Source organism: Callorhinus ursinus, unplaced genomic scaffold (assembly GCF_003265705.2).
Source record: "Callorhinus ursinus isolate GAN/ISIS: 27379988/994484 unplaced genomic scaffold, GSC_fseal_2.0 scaffold2, whole genome shotgun sequence".
NCBI lineage: Eukaryota > Metazoa > Chordata > Mammalia > Carnivora > Otariidae > Callorhinus > Callorhinus ursinus.
The window spans coordinates 5,799,360-5,813,904 of record NW_027397064.1 but is presented as its reverse complement, the minus strand read 5'-3'; the positions used below and the strand labels follow the sequence as shown (position 1 = coordinate 5,813,904).

The window sequence follows — 14,545 nt, the reverse complement described above, 5'->3', positions numbered from 1 at the left end:
CCAACTCTGGACACCAACTCTACTCAACTCAAGGGCAGGCTGGGAGTCCCATCCCAGGAACCCGCAGGCGCCTGCGCCCTGCCCCAGCCCCGCCCCCTCCTAGCCCGGCATCCGGGGCTCAGGCAGGGGCGTGTCCGGGGAAGAGGGGTGGGGGGCAGCGGAAAGGAAGGATGTGGGAGGCTGGATAAGCGGGTAGGGAGGTGAGGCGGGGCGGGGGCGGAGCAAGGGGCGTGACGGAACGAGCGCGCTGTCACGTGATGTGCGTGGCGACGTGTCGGCCATCTTGTGTTGTTGAGGCTGAGGACTGACTTGGGTTCTGAGACTCCCTGTCCCGGACCGCAGGTAACCAGCGACTCCGTCTCTCTCCCCTGCCCGGCTCCGCTTCGCGCCCCGACTCCGCCGTCTCCCGCCACCCTACACGGAGCCGCCGGGGCCTCCCGCCCGCCCTCGCGTCCTCGCCGCTCCGGCCCGACCCGGCCCAGCCGCATGGACACCCACAGGCCGCCCCGGCAGCGGCTGCGGCCGGCTCGGGCGTCAGGCGAGGGGACAGGTCAGGTGCGGGGCCGGAGGGAGCCTCCTCGCCGGCGGGGAGCACGCCGGGCCCGGGCGCGTCTCGGTCGCCGAGCCCGGGAGCCCCCTGCTCCAGGGCCCGTTGACATCGCGGGGGGAGTCGGGGAAGGGAAGAGGGTGGTGGGGTGGGCAGTGTCAGGCCGATTTGCTCGGGGCCAGAGGGTTTCCCTTCTGCTGCTACCTGCTCCCCGGGCCGGCCACCCGCCCAGCAAGGGGGTGCCGGGAATAACAGCTGCTTCGGCCAGACAGCTGCTCCTGCCGGTCTTCCTCCCCACACCTGGCCTCCGGGAGGTGCTCCTTCGCCTTCCTGACCGAGCATCTGCACTGGGGAGACTCCTTCCGTCGCGAAAGGACTGGGTCTGGACCAGGCCTTAGGCAAGGTGGAGCCATGATCTGAACCTGGGACGAGGTTGGGAAAGTCAAGCCCGAGGCAGCTTTGGGACCCGAACATTCACGTCAGGTTGAAATGGGCATTAGTCTTTACGTGTCAGCAGTTTCCCACGAAGCACTTTGAATACTTCAGTTTTGTGACTGAAACATAAATCAGATTTATGTTTTCGACCAGAGGAGGGTGTATGAAAGCAGCAGCTTGTATGATCGTGTTTGGGAAGCAATAACGTTGATTTGCATTTATGTAGCATTGTGTTTTGTGTTTTTTCCTTTTCCTGAAAGTTAAAGCACTTAAGCACACCTAGTTTCTCTGTAAGGAAGGTAAGTATTCCAGTTAAACTTACAAGAAACTGAGGATGGGGCCAGAAGCTGTGAACAGTTTCTTATCCAGTGTTATATATCTTGAATTATAGGCAGTTTGGATTCCCAGTGTTGTGTGCAGGGAAGATGTTCTCTCCTGTAGTATTTCCTTTATAGAATCTAATGACTTCTTAGATTTCAAACAATTTCCTCTTGTCAGTCCTTTCTGTACATTAACTTTCATCCATCTAATATTTGCAGTTCTAGCCTTACAGAGTTTGTCCATTTTGGTTAGAGCACAAATGTGTTCCCTCATTCATTGATGATTTTATGTTTTCCCAGTTAGTGTACCAGATTTTGGAGTGCTCAAACTGGATGGAATATGTGCTTTTCTGTTACATCAGGTGTTGACATCAGTAGAGGACACCAGGAAAAAAATTTAGAAGTTGCATGTATCTGGAAAAATGTCACACAGTTCTTTACATCACCATTGAGTACACTGGTAATGGTAATGATTTATTGGGCAAGGGCTTTACACCTTTTCTATACTTGACAGGGCATTTTAAGATTTTGAGACTGAGGAAGAGGAAGGGACTATGTACTTCCATTTATTCATTCATTCGTGCATTCATTTATTTGACAACTACACTGTTGAGTGTTGGGAGCAAAACAGACCAAAAATTCCTTTCTCAGTGGAGCTCATTTCTACACAGATAAATAAAAGCTCAGGTAAAATATATAGTGTTGTGGTGAATGACGTGGAAAAAAAAATGAGACAGGGAAATAGCATGATAGGGATTTGGGGTTAATTTGTTGGGGGGGGGGGCTGTTAATTTTAAGTAGAGTGCCCTGGAAAGGCTGCATAGAGAAGCTTATGTTTGAGGAAGGACCTGACACCGGTAAAGGAGCAATTCCTGTAGGTGTGTGGAGAAGGAATGCTCCAGGCTAGGGAAGCTAGGGCAAAGATAACTGAGGCAAAAACTGAAGTGGGAGCAGGTCATACGCTGGGAAAAATATGGAGGGTAGCTTAGCCAGAGGGGCACAAGCGAGAGGGAGGCCAATAGAACATGTGTACCTTACTCATTGGTACTAAGATGAGAGGGGTTATTCAATGACTTAGAAATTTTTTCCGTGCCTCTTGTGACTATTAGAAAGGGAGATCAGATTCTGGAGATTTGGGCCAGTATGCCCAAATCCCCTTCCCTCCATATGACACGCTACACCCCAGTTTGGAAAAATTCAGGCTGCTCATATAACGTATCTCAGGAAATTGCCATGAAATATCTTTCCTAAACTTTTATTTTTTATTTTTATTTTTTAAGATTTTATTTATTCATGAGAGAGAGAGAGAGAGAAGCAGGCTCCCCAAGAAGCAGGGAGCCCGATGCGGGACTTGATCCCAGGACCCCAGGATCATGACCTGAGCCGAAGGCAGACGCTTAACCATCTGAGCCACTCGGGCGCCCTGTTTCTTAAACGTTTTTAAATGAGATGGGTGATAAACTGCCTAAGAGATTTCTCAAAAGGAGTTGCTTTCAAAGAAGGGGATCTTTGGAATATTTCTGAATATTTGAAAATGTAGGGAAATTAATTTGCTCTGAAGTTTAGACACATCATTAAGAAATATAACTTGAAAGAATGATTGAATCAGCATATTAACTTACATTGTTCTTTTTATTTTTATTTAAAAAAATTTTTTTTTTTAATTTTATTTATTTATTAGAGAATGAGAGACAGCATGAGAGGGAAGAGGGTCAGAGGGAGAAGCAGACCCCCCGCTGAGCAGGGAGCCCGATGTGGGACTTGATCCCGGGACTCCAGGATCATGACCTGAGCCGAAGGCAGTCGCTCAACCAACTGAGCCACCCAGGCGCCCTACATTGTTCTTTTTAAAAGAATTTTTTTGAAAGATTTTATTTGACAGGGATACAGCGAGAAAGGGAACACAAGCAGGGGGAGTGGGAGAGGGAGAAGCAGGCTTCCCGCGGAGCAGGGAGCCTGATGCAGGGCTCGATCCCAGGACCCTGGGATCATGACCTGAACCGAAGGCAGAGGCTTAACCGACGGAGCCACCCAGGCGTTCCTTAATTTACGTTCTTAATCTGATTAGTAAGAATTAAGAATTTCTCTTAATTCTGTTCTGTCCAGCCTAGTTTTAAATTTCTCAGGGTTTCTTCCACTAATTTGTATTTTATAAATTTTACATGTATAGAACTTTTTGTGCTGAGTTTTTTATTTCTCCACTTTTACTTTTCGGACTAGTTCTCCAATTCTTTGATACTTAGAAGCTTTTTTCTTTGGAATTTTTTTTTCCTGATTCCCGTCCAGCTTATCTCCATATGCTTATTACTGAGCTTTCAAAAATGTTTTCTTTCATTTTAATTCACCTGAGGAATTTAGTATCTTGGTTTTGAAATGCTCTTGCTGGTGAGTCAAGTTGCATATATGAAAAATAATTTGTCATAGCTTGCTTGAAGCTCATGAGAAGAGAGGAATTACAACTTCAGGGTGTGAGCAGAGCTCCTTGTCTAAAAGGAGACATGGCAGTGGTAGGGATGAAATGGTATTTTAACGAATTGCTTTTTTCCCTCTTGTTCCTTTGTTGAATTTTTGAAATGACATTTCCATATTCTGTCTTTGATGTCATATCAGCTCATTTGTTCTCATGACTCTGCATTTTAATACTCCGTATGTTTTTTTGGTGTGTGTGTGTGGACTTTCACACTGGAAGATGACACTACTGATAAGTGATTGTTGTCTGGGAGGACTTTTTGGGTGAAAAGATTATTCCTGTCCCTTTTACCCTTGCCATTCTAAAAGATGTTTGATTTGTGCCATTTTCAAAGACTGACTTCATTTGTAGTTCTCTGTTATCCCCTGCTGATTAAATTTTCAGTACTTTGTTTTATTCTATTTCTTATAGATTGTAGTGGGACCAGTCTCATTAGGTTGAATCTACAGCCTATGTTGGTGTTAATCCGGGTATCTTAGAGGCAAGTTAAATGTCCATTTTCCTTCAGCAGTTTGAATTGCCTTAACATTATTTGGTCATCATTGTAAAACTCTTGAACCCAAACCTATTTTTCCCATTTTAACCCTCCTCTAGGATTTTATGGTGATAAAGTTCTAGGATTTCCATTCATTTTTAATGTCCTGAAAAGTCACATATTTTTAAATATATAAGTAGATTTTCACTCCATAGGCAAGCTTACTTATAGTTAGAGTCCTAATATTTTTTGACCTGATAGCATTTTTTCATTTTTTATGCTCTCAGGTGACTGAGAAATATAGTAGATTAATTAATTATACAAGAATGCAGAATGATACCTTTGTTGAGTTGCGTGTGTATATATAAATATATATATATATATATATATTTTTTTTTTTAAGTAGAGTCTGTGCCCAACTTGGGGCTTGAATTCACGACCCCAAGATCAAGAGTCGTGTGCTCTACTGACTGAGCCAGCCAGGCACCGTGAATTGCTTATAATTTTTTGTATGAGGTTGAGGGAGAAGATGGGGGAGGTTTGAAAAACAAAAGAATATTCCCTTAAGTGACCACAATTTAAGTTTATAAAAATATTTTCAACCTATTATATACCTACCTACTTCAAGTAACTAAAGTACACAATACTATATTTTCTTTATCGTTTTGGAGTTTCATTAATTACAAAGAACTTTAACTTAATTTATACTTGTAATAGGAGATACTCTAGAGCTTGTTCTCTTGAGTTAGGCCCAGAGAAGACTTTATTACCTTGTATTCCCCTCTTTTCCTTCTGCATGCCCTTATAAAAGTAGACTTAAGTGCATAAAGTTGATTGACCTTTAGGACATTATAATTACATGGCTACTTTTTTTGCAAAATTAAATCACAGGGCAGAAGTGGCTTACGTTGCTTTTTTGCTGTTAATAAAATTATCAACTTTAATTTGTAATTACTGTTTTTTGACTCATAGCATTCAAAGCATTATTTGATTTTAGCTGAGAAACCACTTGAAGTTACTGTGTTTCAGTCCACTCCTTCTTGTCATTTGAAATATCCCCATCCTGTGGATTTTTTATTTTATTTTAAAGATTTTATTTATTTGACAGAGAGAGAGAGACCAGGTAGGCAGAGAGGCAGGCAGAGGGAGAAGCAGGCTCCTCACTGAGCAGGGAGCCCGATGCGGGGCTCGATCCCAGGACCCTGGGATCATGACCTGATCCGAAGGCAGCCACTTAACCACCTGAGCCACCCAGGCGCCCCATCCGGTGGATTTTTAAGATGCTGTCTCAGTAGATCCTTAAAAGAGGTTTGTGATTTTGCATCTGAAAGGACACCTGGAGCTTTGCTACTTGGGCATTTTGGCAGTGGTTATATTTCTTGGGGTCACTAATTTGCGTAGGATATATCCTGTATTACTGTGTTGCTGGCTGTCATTTTCCTATGAGGTGTGCTTAAAAATTAATACTAAATCCCCGTAATGTGGTTTTGAATGAAAACCCCAAGTAATCACTCTCCTAAACCTTATATTTCCTAGACTCTCATCTGTTAGCTTCATCCGAATCACTTAGAACTTTTGTTAAAAACATGTATTTTTTAGTTGCACTCCAGAGCTACTGAGAGTGACTCTAAATGTTAGGAAAGTGGAAGTTGGTTTATAAGCACACAACGTGATTCTAATATTTTAACCAGGTTTGGAACCATTTCCTGTTAAAACTATTCATGATAAGAAATTATATTTTTAAAGTTTCCTAAGAGATTGATTATTGGGTCAATTATTTTAATACTTTTGTTATTTACAGTGTTAAAAGGACCTGAACAAAGTCTGCTCACACCTCCTGCTGTGAACCAGCAGAACTTTTGAACAGGTGAGTGTTGAAGGGAAGCACAGAGCTGAGGGCTTATGCAAACATAATTTTTGCATTTAAGGTTTCAGGGGTTTTTGTCCTGTTTTTTTCCTGAGGTTATAGATAACTTTTCGGGTACTGCTCAGATTTCTTATGAACCATAAGAATAATCATGCCCTTTCTGCATTGATCCTGGTATGGAATTTGTGTCTTAAACTGTTGTAATGATTTTCTGATGGCGTGAAACAGGAAGAGGAACGCTTTGGGGGCAGGAGTAAGGAGGTATCTTAAAGAACCCAAGGGCTGTTGGTGTTCATGAAGGACGTGAACCAGAAACTGGGAAACATCGAAGAGCCAAGACAGTCCAGATAGCACTTACCTCCCTGCTGGCTAGTCAGTGTCCTCTCTTGTCTCTTTTTAGCGTGCTTTAATTGTCTTCATAAGCTGTCGTTTTTCTGCTTTAACACATGGGAAGAAAATCACCACTTTATTCCTGGAGCCACATATGAACTCAAGCTCTAGTGCCACTAGCCAACTGGTTACTAACTCATTGTCCATGTTTCAAATTCTTCGGAGGGAAAATTTGATTGGTTGAAGTTTGTCCAAATCTCTGTCATTGGTCTAGTTAGTACGGCCATAGGGTTGGAGTCTAGAAGTACAAACATAATTGAAAGATCCCACTTCCAAGAGTGGATGCAGGTTGCAGAGAATGTGTAGTGTTGGCTCTTCTAGGCAGAAACCCACAGAACCTTCTGGATGTTTTTCCTTTCCTAGAAAAATTCCCTGTAGATAGGTTGGCAGTTTCAGTTTATACGTCCTGAAGAGTTAAAATATATGCATATTTTTTGGTCAGTGAGGCCCAGTAGGTCTCATAGAGCATCCTTGTTTGAACTTCCTAGTGCAATGTTTTAACAAAAGTTCTTGATTTAGGGAGATTCAGAGGAGTGTTTGTGAAAAAGGTTTAGCAAATGAACATAAGCAAGTGAGAGGCTTGGTTTGTGGAAAAATTCATTGATTATTTATTTTTCATTGACTGCTTTTATAAATTTCAATTTCTGGGTACTTTTTATAGTATTAAGCACCCTTGAGTATTAGGAAGCCATGGAGAATTTGAAGGGTGGGACTTGCTATATGTGAACATATACTCACATTATTTGAATGGTAGCAGGGATTTTTCACTGTTGAGAAAGAATCAGTGAGATAGAGTATAAACTTTTGTATTGAAATGTTTTTGTATTTTAGAATTATTAGGTAGTACTGAAGCAAGCTTTTTTTTTTTTTAATGGAGCGTTTTGAAGCCCTGTTTATTTTTGTTTATAGCCTGTATATACTTGGTGACATCTAATTAGTTCATTTTTTTATGACTTAAATCTTGTTGGTATATTAGTATATTGAGATTTTTGATGCAAAGCCTAGGGATTACTAATAAAAGTTATGTATTGTAGAGTGATGTATCCAGTGACAGGCCACAGATGAGAGTTCCTATATTTTTTTTTAGCCAGGGTTTCTTCAGCAGATTGCAGCTGAATTCATTTTTAAGGTAGAATAGCCTTCTCTTTATGTATGTTTTCTTTAATCTGGATTTTGAGGTAAGGTATATTCAGGCTTATTGAGTTAAGGCTTTGTGAGGTTTAAAAAGATTTCCACATAATCTATATAAAACTTCCACAGGCTTTGGGGATCCCTCTCAGGAAAACATTGGCTTGTGATGAGATTATCAATGACATGGTAATGTTTATGGCATTGTAATTTTTCCTAGAATAGGTTACTGGTTGCTAATTTTGTTCTTTAACCAAAAGGGAGAAAACTAGAAATGTTTACATATTGGTCAGAAGCTGTGGGGAGAATGACAGTTACAGCTTTTCTTCTTACAGTGATATTGTGGCCAATATGTTCTTTGAGAACAAAGCTCCTTTTCAAGTTTTCCTGGGCCTGGAGGAAGTCTTGGGAACTCTGGTCTCTTCCGTATTGGTGTTTTGGTTGCAGTTACTGATAAGAATTGGCAGAGGTACTGTCCCGGTACCTTCTTATTGGTAAATCATGGCTCAGGCCTTGAAGGCATGGTCATATGCAGGGGCTCTCATGGTTAGCTCCTTGAGGACTGAGGTGATATCGCCCACACCATGGTTAATTGAGGGACTGCATATGAAACCATCCTGTAAGATCAGTGGGTCAGAGAGCCTTAGTTTATCTTTTGCAACCTGACACTCTTCTTTAGTCTTTTTAAACTATTTCTCCGTTTTTTTTGTTTTTAAGATTTTATTTATTTATGTGGCAGAGAGAGGAGAGAGCCCGCACAAGCAGGGGGAGTGGCAGGCAGAAGGGAAGCTGGCTCCCTGCTGAGCAGGAAGCCTGATGCGGGACTCAATCCCAAGACTGGTGGGATCATGACTTGAAAGCGGACACTTAACCACTGAGCCACCCAGGTGTCCCTCCACTATTGTTAATGAAGTGTCTGATAGTGTGTTGGGAGAATCTATTCTCTTCCCTACCCAGAGGGCTTACTATATTGCTTAATTTAGTGATGCAGAGGGGTAGATACAGTTGAAGGATAGTGGAACAGAGTGGGAGATTGGGAAAAGGAGAAAAAGTGACTTCCACGAAATGAATTCCTCTGAAAATTGCAAGGAAGTGGAGAAAAAAAGGTAATCAAGCAGTATTGAGCACTGTATCATTATGTAGTGATAAGTTTGTGGCTTTTTAAGGCAGTGAAATGGGGACGCCTGGGTGGCTCAGTCGGTTAAGCGTCTGCCTTCCGCTCAGGTCATGATCCCAGGGTCCTGGGATCGAGCCCTGTGTCGGGCTCCCTGTTTAGTGGGAAGCCAGCTTCTCCCTCTCCCACTCCCCCTGCTGTGTTCCCTCTCTCGCGGTCTCTTTCTGTCAAATAAATAAAATCTTAAAAAAAAAAAAGGCAGTGAAATGTAGGTTTAATTTTCTGTTAATTAATACTTGTAACTTTAGATAAATAAGTTAACCTCTTGTAGTCTTATTTCCTTTACCTGTAAAGTATATTCCATAGTGGTTGTGGGAATTAAAAATCTAAAATGCCCTGTGTAATGCCTGGCACCCAGTAAATGGGCTCTCAATAGATGGTAGCTTTTATTGTTATTGCTATGTAAATAGGTACATTTTAATTATAAAATTTCATCCTTATAATCTGAATAGAGACATCAGTGAGTTTTCTTTGTAAGTTTTTTTTGTTTTGTTCTCAAACCAACCAATATTTAAATAGCTGCTTTGTGATGAGTCCTGGGCTAGCCAGAGTGGTGAGCAAAAAACACAAGGACCTATCTTCATGGGGCTTATAACCTAGTGACAGAGTCAATCAAAAAATCATATAAGTAAATTTCAAAATGTGAAAAGTCTCTCTGTCCTTGGAAAAGATACATTTTTAAGACCTAGATACTTTTTAAGTAAGTGTCGCATTTTGGATCTTGGTGTTCTTGTCAGTGATATTTTATGCCTCTTGATAATGCTTTTCAGGGTATGTATGTTTATTCTAAGTTAATTTATATATTTCTTTTGTTTGTCATTTTTTTCTTTTTCTCTGAGATAGACATTCTCAACTTTTTGATCTTAGGACTCCTTTCTCCTTTTAAAAGTTGAGGACCCCAAAGAGCTTTTGATTTTAGTTCCACGTGTTTGTATTATTGAAAAATTTAAAACGATTTCTTCATTTAAAAATAATGGTAATCTCATTACATGTTAACATAAATATATATATATTTTTAAAAGATTTTATTTATTTATTTGACAGAGAGAGACACAGCGAGAGAGGGAACACAAGCAGAGGGAGTGGGAGAGGGAGAAGCAGGCTTGCCTGTGGAGCAGGGAGCCTGATGCGGGGCTCGATCCCAGGACTCTGGGATCATGACCTGAGCCGAAGGCAGACGCTTAACGACTGAGCCACCCAGGCGCCCCAACATAAACATATTTTTAATGAAAAACACCATTTTCTAAAATATTTTTAAATTTGGTGAAAAGAGTGGCGTTGTTTTACCGTTTCGCAAATTGCTTTTATGTCTTACTTTATGGAAGGCAGCTGAATTCTCATATCTGCTTCTGCATTCAATCAGTTGCTGTTTATTACTTTAGTTAAGTATGGGAAGGACATTCATCCTGACAGAGATATTTATGTAGTTGGAAAAGGGAGGAATATTTTAAGATCTTTTCCAAATAATTGCAGTTATTCTTGTACACCAAAATTTGACAAATAGTTTTTAAAGGTTAGTTGTAATGTGAAATTTGAATTATATCAATGCACCTTTTTATATTTTGTTACATTAAAATCCATTGGTCTATCTCCCACCTTAAATGAATATTTTATATAACACAGTATCAAAAAATTGCATTCATATAAATCATTACCCATCAGGAAAGCCTTTAATTATTGGGAAAGTCTTAAGTACTGGAAAACCGATCAAACCCATGATGGTGAAGAGTTTTCCAAAATTCTTTTTTTTTTTTTTTTTTAAAGATTTTATTTGACAATGAGAGACACAGCGAGAGCAGGAACACAAGCAGGGGGAGTGGGAGAGGGAGAAGCAGGCTCCCTGCTGAGCAGGGAGCCCGATGCTGGGCTCGATCCCAGGACCTTGGGATCATGACCTGAGCTGAAGGCAGACGCTTAATGACTGAGCCACCCAGGCATCCTATAGTTTTCCAAAATTCTAATTTTGCTTGAAAGCTCAGATTTTATTTTTGGCAACAAGTACTGACAATTGCTTTTGTTTTGTGTTTTGTTTTTGAACAAGTGACAGTGTCAATTCATTCATTTTTGAAAAAATGTCTGCTAAATACCCAGGTCTTTTTGTCAGTTACTCTTTCACTGCTTTGCATGATCAGTGCAGTGCCAACACTGAAAAGTACAAATAATATCTTAGTATTGTTATAGTAGTAGTTTTGACATCATGGATACCTTGAAAGAGTTTCAGAAGACATTACTTTGAATTGCTCTTCTGGGGAGTGGAACAGTTTTCAATGTTCTATTTACGTATGATACATAGGTGTTTTGTTTTTGTTCTTTATTTTAATTATTTTTTTAAAGATTTTATTTATTTGAGAGAGAGAGAGAAAGAAACAGCATGAGAGGGGAGAGGGTCAGAGGGAGAAGCAGACTCCCCGCTGAGCTGGGAGGTCGATGTAGGACTTGATCCCAGGACTCCGGGATCATGACCTGAGCCGAAAGCAGTCGCTTAACCAACTGAGCCACCCAGGCGCCCTGTTTTTTAAAAGCATTAAAAAAATAAGTAATGGTTTGAAATAGAAACTGGAATAAACATTGAGTTTTTTTAGATTTCAGTGAGGGTTTTTAGTGCTTGGATAGATATGTATTTGTTCGTAAGTTGTGATTAGTTATAAAATAGTCTCTAATAGTCCTGTAAAATCAGTCTTCTACGTCAGCGCTAACAACTTTCTGCTATGATGGCAATGTTCTATAAATCTGTACCATCAAATACTTGTAGCCATTAGCTGCTTATGACTGTTGAGCACCTGAAATGTGGTTACTGTGATTGAGGAACGAATTGCATTTAAGTCCAAAAAACTTCAAGTTAATACAACTCAAATTCCCTTATTTTTACAGTAGTCTTTTTTTTTAATAGTAGTCTTTATTTTTTAAGTATTTAGGGATGCTTGGGTAGCTCAGTTGGTTAAGCATTTGCCTTCGGCTCAGGTCATGATCCCAGGGTCCTGGGATCCAGTCCCTCATCGGGCTCCCTGCTCAGCAGGGAGCCTGCTTCTCCTTCTCCCTCTCCCTGTGCCCTTCCCCCTTGCTTGTCTCCCACCCCTCTCTCTCTTTTCTGACAAAATCTTAAAAAAGAATTATTTTTTTTTTTTTTAAGAGAGGGAGAGAGTGTGAGGAAGGGCAGAGGGAGGAGAGAATCCCAAGCAGGCTCCACCCTGGGGAGGGCTCCACCCAACCCAGAGCTCGATCCCACAACACCAAGATCACCACCTGAGCTGAATCCAAGATTAGGACGCTCAACCAACTAAGCCACCCAGGTGCCCTAGTAGTCTTTATTTTTAGTTTTTTATCTTTTTAAGATTTTATTTTATTTATTTGTCAGAGAGAGTGCGCGCACGTACAAACGGGGAGTAGCAGGTAGAGGGAGCAGGGAGCTCAATGTGGGACTCGATCCCAGGACTCTGGGATCATGCCCTGAGCTGAAGACAGACGCTTCACTGACTTAGCCACCCAGGTGTCCCATAGTCTTTATTTATTTATTATTTATTTTTTTAAAGATTTTTTATTTATTTGACAGAGACACAGCAAGAGAGGGAACACAAGCATAGGGAGTGGGAGAGGGAGAAGCAAGCTTCCTGCTGAGCAAGGAGCCCGATGTGGGGCTCGATCCCAGGACCCTGGGATCATGACCTGAGCCGAAGGCAGACGCTTAACAACTGAGCCACCCAGGCGCCCCCATAGTCTTTATTTTTAAGAACAGTTTAGATTTACAAAGAAACTGAGTAGTACAGATATCTCCCAAGTATATCACACCCAGTTTCCTCTATTACTAACATCTCATATTACTGTGGTATATTTGTTACAGTTAATGAATCTGTACTGCTATATCATTATTAGCTAAAGTCCATAGTTTATTCAGATTTCCTTAGTTTTACTTAGTGTGTTTTTCTGTTGCAGGATCCATTTAGGATACTGCATTACATTTAGTCATGGATCCATAGGGTCCTCTTGGCTGTGATTTCTCATACTTCCGTTTTTTATAGTCTTGACAGTTTTGAGGCTTTGCTGGTCAAGTGTGTTTGTAGAATGCCTCTGTTGGAATTTAGATGTTTTTCTCATAATTAGAGTGGGGTTAAGGGTTTTGGGGAAGAAGACCACAGAGGTAAAGTGCCAGGGCACATACTATCAGTGAGATTTTATCACTGTTAATGTTACCTTGATATATGGTTGACTTCGGTTCCTTGTCAGGTTTGTCCACTGTAAAGTCATTCTTTCCTCTCCCTTGAGGACCTGAATTAAATTTTATTTAATTTTACTTCATATAGCCACATGTGGCTAAAGGGTGCTGTATAAGATAGCACAGTTCTAGACAGTGTTCCTCAGTTTTAAATTTTATCCAAGACTTTAATTTTTTTAAAGATTTTGTTTGTAATTAATCTCTACACCCAGTGTGGGGCTTGAACTCACAACCCCAGAATCAAGAGTTGCATGCTCCACTGACTGAGCCAGCCAGGTGCCCCTAACATTTATTTTAATCAATTTATTTATTTATTTGTTTATTTTTATTTTTTTTAAAGATTTTATTTATTTGAGAGAGAGAGAGAGAGAGAGAGGGAGAGCAGGAACACAAGCAGGGGGAGTGGGAAAGGGAGAATCAGGCTTCCCACCAAGCAGGGAGCCCGACGCGGGGCTCGATCCCAGGACCCTTTGATCATGACCTGAGCTGAAGGCAGACGCTTAACAACTGAGCCACCCAGGTGCCCCTTTTTTTATTTTTAAAGATTTTATTTATTTATTTGACAGAGAAAGACACAACGAGAGAGGGAACACGAGCAGGAGGAGAAGGAGAGGGAGAAGCAGGCTTCCCTCTGAGCAGGGAGCCTGACACGGGGCTTGATCCCAGGACCCTGGGATCATGACCTGAGCCAAAGGCAGATGCTTAACGACTGAACCACCCAGGCACCGCCCCTATTTTAATCAATTTAAAGAAAGATGATTTAACATAAAAGAAATATAAAATGTTAGTCTTGGAATGCATTACTCTCTGAGGGAGGCAGTCTATTTTTAGTAAGCTTAGTCTTTTTAAACCCACCTTTTTTTGAAGTATAATTTACATAGAATAAAATGCCTTTATTTTAAGTGCACTCATATTTTTTTTTAATATTTTATTTATTTATTTGAGAGAGAGAATGAGATAGAGAGCATGAGAGGGGGGAGGGTCAGAGGTAGAAGCAGACTCCCCGCTGAGCAGGGAGGCCGATGTGGGACTCGATCCCGGGACTCCAGGATCATGACCTGAGCCACCCAGGCGCCCTTAAGTGCACTCATATTAAATGTACATTTTGATGAGTTTTGATAAATGTATATACCTGTATAACCGTCACCACAATTATGATATGTAACATTTTCATCACCCGTAGAAGTTTCCTTCTACTTTTTGCAGTCATTTTCCCTTCCTAACTACTGAATCTATTTTCTGTGACTGTAGATTAATTTTGCTTCTTCTAGGATTTTACATAAATGGAATTATTCAGAATGTATTCTTTTTGGGTCTGGCTTCTTTTGCTCAGCATAATGTCTGATTCATTCATGTTGTTGCATGTATCAGTAATTAGTTTTTTATTGCTGAGAATATTGGGTATGACTGTACAGTATTTGTTTATCCATTCATCTGTGGATAAACATTTGGGTTGTTTTTGCTCTGGGGCTGTTAGGAGTAAAGCTGACCTTAGTTTCATGGCATGGGTAGTGATTCAAATTGTGCTG

The 14,545-nt window shown here is 40.9% G+C and overlaps 1 protein-coding gene across 10 annotated transcripts in view; it reads left to right on the top strand.

The window, feature by feature from the left end:
- Positions 1-214: 214 nt before the first annotated feature.
- The window catches only part of GIGYF2 (GRB10 interacting GYF protein 2), a 138,357-nt gene continuing 124,026 nt past the window's right edge, over positions 215-14,545 (top strand). For 8 of the 10 annotated variants that reach the window (XR_003211678.2, XM_073877127.1, XM_025889420.2 and 5 more), the window contains exons 1-2: positions 215-342; positions 6,049-6,114. The gene's annotated coding sequence lies outside the window, so the exon portion shown is untranslated. Of the gene's footprint in view, positions 343-1,602; positions 1,763-4,183; positions 4,254-6,048; positions 6,115-14,545 lie in introns of those variants that run through there. The other 2 variants (XM_073877099.1, XM_073877102.1) reach the window with 2 other exon arrangements.